General features: G+C 37.8%; 1 pseudogene across 1 annotated transcript; it reads right to left on the bottom strand.

Moving 5' to 3' along the window:
• Positions 1–212: 212 nt before the first annotated feature.
• LOC307054331 (ubiquitin-conjugating enzyme E2 N-like) lies at positions 213–662 on the bottom strand (annotated as a pseudogene). Its single transcript has one exon. The product of its transcript is annotated as a ubiquitin-conjugating enzyme E2 N-like (transcript).
• Between the last annotated feature and the right edge of the window lie 5817 nt (positions 663–6479).

The following is a 6479-nucleotide window of genomic DNA, read 5'->3' as shown; positions in this document are numbered from 1 at the left end:
CCAGATAATACTTCTGACCTCCGCTCATGCTTTAAAACAGTAAATCAGGACAAGACACAGATTTGTTAATGTGCATTTAATCACCAAAGGACTAAAGGTGTCTTGACTTTTATGCTGCAATGTTCCTAAACTGTGTTCATTAAATGCAAACAAAAAAGAAAGAAGTCTTGGCAGAACAGGAGAAGTGATACATACTTAATGATCATATTGATTTAAATATAATTCATGGCATTTAGCCTAGTCCATGCTCCACCTGTTTCTATGGATTGAGTTTTTTTGGTCTTCCATTACTCAGCTACATCATTAACTGATGGATCATCTTGATTGGGAGCATTTAACAAAGCCTGGATCAACAGCAGAACTATGTGAATCTGAAATGCTGGGAACCACTTATCTTTCAAAATATATAAACATATTCTTCCCAATTTGTGTATGTTAGGATGACAAATTTTGTTCATGGAATGTACTTTAGGGTAGTTTTCTGGAAGGAACAGTTCAAGTTTTAAAAAGTCCCTCCCTCAAAGGGGGAGTCCTGAGGGCCAGCAATGACCACATTAAAAATAATGGGCATTTCTCTCATCTGATTCTGCTTTAATGAAGGGAACTAGTTCTGCCAGCAAAAGCCGGGTTTCCTTGATAATACTGTGGGGCAGCTCAGCCATCTTGTCAGATCCTGAGTTTGGCCTCTGGTCTCATCCTTACCCATTATTTCTCTTTTGTTTTTAAATTTATTATTTTTTATTAGTTATCTATTTTATACATATTAGTGTATGTATGTCAATCCCAAACTCCCAATTCATCACACCCCCACCCCCACCCCCCTTTCCCCCCTTGGTGTCCATACATTTGTTTTCTACATCTTTGTCTCTATTTCTGCCTTGCAAATCGATTCATCTGTACCATTTTTCTAGGTTCCATATATATGTGTTAGCATACAGTATTTGTTTTTCTCTTTCTGAAAACTTCACTATGTATGACAGTCTCTAGGTCCATCTATGTTTCTACAAATGACCCAGTTTCATTCCTTTGTATGGCTGAGTAATATTCCACTGTATATATGCACCACATCTTCTTTATCCATTTGTCTGTCATTGGGCATTTAGATTGCTTCCATGACCTGGCTATTGTAAATAGTGCTGCAATGAACATTGGGGTACATGTGTCTTTTTGAATTATGGTTTTCTCAGAGTATATGTCCAGTAGTGGGGTTGCTGTGTCGTATGGTAATTCTATTTTTAGTTTTTTAAGGAACCTCCATACTGTTCTCCATAGTGGCTATACCAATTTACATTCTGACCAACAGTGCAAGATGGTTCCCATTCCTCCACACCCTCCCCAGCATTTATTGTTTGTAGATTTTTTGATGATGCCCATTCTACTGGTGTGAGGTGATACCTCACTGTGGTTTTGATTTGCATTTCTCTAATAATTAGTGATGTTGAGCAGCTTTTCATGTACCTCTTGGATATTGTATATCTTCTTTGGAGAAATGTCTATTTAGATCTTCTGCCCATTTTTGGATTGGGTTGTTTGTTTTTTTAATATTGAGCTGCATGAGTTCTTTATATATTTTGGAGATTAATCCTTAGTCCATTGATTCATTTTCAAATAGTTTCTCTCATTCTGAGGGTTGTCTTTTTGTCTTGTTATGGTTTCCTTTGCTGTGCAAAAGCTTTTAGGTTTCATTAGGTCTCATTTCCGCCCCCCACCCCAGGCTTTTTTTTTGATATAAATTTATGTATTTATTTTTTAATTTATTGTTGGCTGCGTTGGGTCTTTGTTTCTGTGCATGGGCTTTCTCTAGTTGCGAAGAGTGGGGACTACTCTTTGTTGCGATGAGTGGGCTTCTCATTGTGGTGGCTTCTCTTGTTGTGGAGCACGGCCTCTAGGCCTGCGGGCTTCAGTAGTTGTATCACGCGGGCTCAATTGTTGTGGCCTGCAGGCTCTAGGGCACAGGCTCAGTAGTTGTGACGCACAGGCTTAGTTTCTCCATGGCATGTGGGATCTTCCTGGACCAGGGCTTGAACCCATGTCCCCTGCATTGGCAGGTGGATTCTTAACCACTGTGCCACCAGGGAAGACCAAGGCCTCATTTTTTAATTTTTGTTTTTATTTCCTTCCTCTATGAGGTGGGTCAAAAAATATCTTGCTGTGATTTATGTCAAAGAGTGTTCTGCCTATGTCTTCCTCTAAGAGTTTTATAGTGTCTGGCCTTACACTTAGGTCTTTAATCCATTTTGAGTTTATTTTTGGTATGGTGTTAGGGAGTGTTCTAATTTCATTCCTTTACATGTAACTGCCCATTTTTCCCAGCACCACTTATTGAATAAACTGTCTTTTCTTCATTCTATGTTCTTGCCTCCTTTGTCATAGATTAGGTGACCATATATGCGTGGGTTTATCTCTGGGCTTTCTATCCTGTTCCATTGATCTATATTTGTGTTTTTGTGCCAGTACCATATTGTCTTGATTACTGTAGTTTTGTAGTATAGTCTGAAGTCAGGGAGTCTGATTCTTCGAGCTCTGGTTTTTTCCTCAAGTTTGCTTTGGCTATTCAGGGTCTTTTGTGTCTCCATACAAATCTTAAGATTTTTTCTTCTAGTTCTGTAAAAAATGCCATTAGTAATTTGATAGGGATTGCATTGAATCTGTAGATTGCTTTGGGTAGTATAGTCGTTTTCAAAATATTGATTCTTCCAATCCAAGAACATGGTATATCTCTCCATCTGTTTGTGTCATCTTTGATTTCTTTCATCAGTGTCTTAGTTTTCTGAGCACAGGTCTTTTACCTCCTTAGGTAGGTTTATTCCTAGACATTTTATTCCTTTTGTTGCACTGGTGAATGAGATTGTTTCCTTAATTTCTCTTTCTGATCTTTCATCATTAGTGTATAGGAATGCAAGAGATTTCTGTGCATTAATTTTGTATCCTGCAACTTTACCAAATTCATTGATTAGCTCTAGTAGTTTTCTGGTGGCATCTTTAGGATACTCTACGTATAGGATCATGTCATCTGCAAACAGTGACAATTTTACTTCTTCTTTTCCAATTTGGATTCCTTTTATTTTTCTTCTCTGACTGCCATGGCTAGGACTTCCCAAACTATGTTGAATATTAGTGGCAAGAGTAGACATCCTTGTCTTTTTCCCAACCTTAGAGGAAATGCTTTCAGTTTTTCACCATTGAGAATGATGTTTGCTGTGGGTTTGTCATATATGGCCTTTATTATGTTCAGGTAGGTTCCCTCTATGCCCACTTTCTGGAGAGCTTTTACCATAAATCAGTGTTGAATTTTGTCCAAAGCTTTTTCTGCACCTATTGACATGATCATGTTTTTTATTCTTCAATTTTTTAATACGGTGTATCACATTGTTTGATTTGCATATAATGAAGAATCCTTGCATCTTTGGGATAAACCTCATTTGATCATGTTGTATGATCCTTTAAATGTGTTGTTTGATTCTGTTTGGTAGTATTTTGTTGAGGACTTTTGCATCTATATTCATCAGTGATATTGGTCTGTAATTTTCTTTTTTTGTAGTATCTTTGTCTGGTTTTAGTATCAGGGTGATGGTGGCCTTGTAGAATGAGTTTGGGAGTGTTCCTTCCTCTGCAAATTTTGGAAGAGTTTGAGAAGGATGGGGGTTAGCTCTTCTCTAAATATTTGATAGAATTCACCTGTGAAGCCATCTGGTCCTGGGCTTTTGTTTGTTGGAAGATTTTAATCACAGCTTCAATTTCATTACTTGTGATTGTACATTACTTAAAATTTCATTACTTGTGTGTCTGTTCATATTTTCTATTTCTTCCTGGTTGAGTCTTGGAAGGTTATACCTTTCTAAGACTTTTTCCATTTCTTCCAGGTTGTCCATTTTATGGCACAGAGTTGCTTGTAGTACTCTCTTACGATGCTTCGTATTTCTCCAGTGTCCATTGTAACTTCTTTTTCATACCTAATTTTATTGATTGAGTCCTCTCTCTCTTTTTCTTGATGAATCTGGCTAAAGGTTATCAATTTTGTTTGTCTTCTCAAGGAACCAGCCTTTAGTTTTGATCTTTGCTATTGTATTGTTTCTTTTTCATTTATTTCTGCTCTGATCTTTATGATTTCTTTCCTTCTACTCATTTTGGGTTTTTTTTCTTCTTTCTCTAGTTGCTTTAGGTGTAAGGTTATGTTGTTTATTTGAGATTTTTCTTGTTCCTTGAGGTAGGATTGTATTGCTATCAACTACCCTCTTAGAACTGCTTTTGCTGCACCACATAGGTTTTGGATCTTCTCGTTTTTGTTGTCATTTGTCTCTAGGTAATTTTTGATTTCCTCTTTGATTTCTTCAGGGATCTCTTGGTTACTTAGTAGTGTACTGTTTAACCTCCCTTTGTTTGTGTTTTTTACATTTTTTTCCCCTGTAATTGATTTCTAGTCTCATAGCATTGTGGTTGGAAAAGATGATTGATATGACTTCAATTTTCTTAAATTTACTGAGTCTTGATTTGTGATCCATGATGTGAATTACCCTGGATATTATTTCATGTGCACTTGAGAAGAAAGTGTAATCTGCTGTTTTTGGATGGAATGTCTTACAAATATCAATTAAATCTATCTGGTCTATTGTGTCATTGAAAGCTTGTGTTTCCTTATTGATTTTCTGTCTGGATGTTCTGTCCATTGGTGTAAGTGAGGTGTTAAAGTCCCCCACTATTATTGTGTAACTGTCGATTTCCTCTTTTATAGCTGTTAGCATTTGCCTTATGTATTGAGGTGATCCTATGTTGAGTTCATATATATTTATAATTGTTATATCTTCTTCATGGATTGATCCCTTGATCATTACGTAGTGTCCTTCTTTGTCTCTTGGAATAGTCTTTATGTTAAAGTCTATTTTGCTTGATATGAGTATTGCTACTCCAGCTTTCTTTTGATTTCCATTTGCACGGGATATCTTTTTCCATCCTCTCACTTTCAGTCTGTATGTGTCCCTAGGTCTGAAGTGGTTCCCCTGTAGACAACATATATATGGGTCTTGTTTTTTTTTTTTTTTTTGTGGTACGGGAGCCTCTCACTGTTGTGGCCTCTCCCGCAGGTTCAGCAGCTATGGCTCACGGGCCCAGTCGCTCTGTGGCATGTGGGATCTTCCCGGACCGGGGCACGAACCCCTGTCCCCTGCATCGGCAGGCAGACTCTCAAACACTGCACCACCAGGGAAGCCCTGGGTCTTGTTTTTGTATCCATTCAGCAAGCCTGTATCTTTTGGTTGGAGCATTTAATCCATTCACATTTAAGGTAGTTATCAATATGCATGTTCCTATTACCATATTCTTAATTGTTTTGGGATTGTTTTTCTAGGTCCTTTCCTTCTCTTGTTTTTATCACTTAGAGAAGTTCGTTTGGCATTTGTTGTAGAGCTGTTTTTGTTGTGCTGAATTCTCTTCACTTTTGCTTGTTTTTAAAGCTTCTGACTTCTCCATCGAAACTGAATGAGATCTTGACGGGTAGAGTAATCTTGGTTGTAGGTTCTTCCCTTTCATGACTTTAAATATATAATGCCACTTCCTTCTGGCTTGTATAGTTTCTGCTGAGAAATCAGCTGTTAACCTCATGGTAGTTCCTTTGCATGTTATTTGTCATTTTTCCCTTGTTGCTTTTAATAATTTCCTTATCTCGATTTTTTTGTCAATTTGATTACTATGTGTCTAGCCATGTTTCTCCTTGGGTTTATCCTGCCTGGGACTCTCTGTGCTTCCTAGACTTGGGTGGCATTTCCATTCCCATCTTAGGGAAGTTTTTGACTATAATCTCTTCATATATTTTCTTGGGTCCTTTATCTCTCTCTTCTCCTTCTGGGACCCCTACAATGTGAATGTTTTTGCATTTAATATTGTCCCAGAGGTCTCTTAGGCTGTCTTCTTTTTTTTAATTCTTTTTGCTTTATTCCATACGAGGCAGTGATTTCCACCATCCTGTCTTCCAGGTCACTTATCGATTCTTCTGCCTTGTTATTCTGCTATTGATTCCTTCTAGCGTATTTTTCATTTCAGTTATTGTATTGTTCATCTCTGTTTGGTTTTTCTTTAATTCTTCTAGGTCTTTGTTAAACATTTCTTGCATCTTCTCGATATTTGCCTCCATTCTTTTTCCGAGGTCTTGGATCATCCTTACTATCATTATTCTGAATTCTTTTTCTGGAAGGTTGACTATCTCCACTTCATTTAATTGTTTTTCTGGGGTTTTATCTTGTTCCTTCATCTGGTGCATAGTCCTCTGACTTTTCATTTTGTCTATCTTTCTGTGAATGTGGTTTTCGTTCCACAGGCTGCAGGACTGTAATTCTTCTTGCTTCTGCTGCCTGCCCTCTGGTGGATGAGGCCATCTAAGCAGCTTGTGCAAGTTTCCTGATGGGAGGGACTGGTGGTGGGTAGAGCTGTCTGTTGCCCTGGTGGGCAGAGCTCTGTAAAACTTTAATCTGCTTGTCTGCTGATGG

Source organism: Hyperoodon ampullatus, assembly GCF_949752795.1.
Source record: "Hyperoodon ampullatus genome assembly, chromosome: 6".
In the NCBI taxonomy this organism is placed as follows: Eukaryota; Metazoa; Chordata; class Mammalia; order Artiodactyla; family Ziphiidae; genus Hyperoodon; species Hyperoodon ampullatus.
Note: the sequence above shows the minus strand (reverse complement) of the source record. Positions and strands in the feature narration are given on the sequence as shown.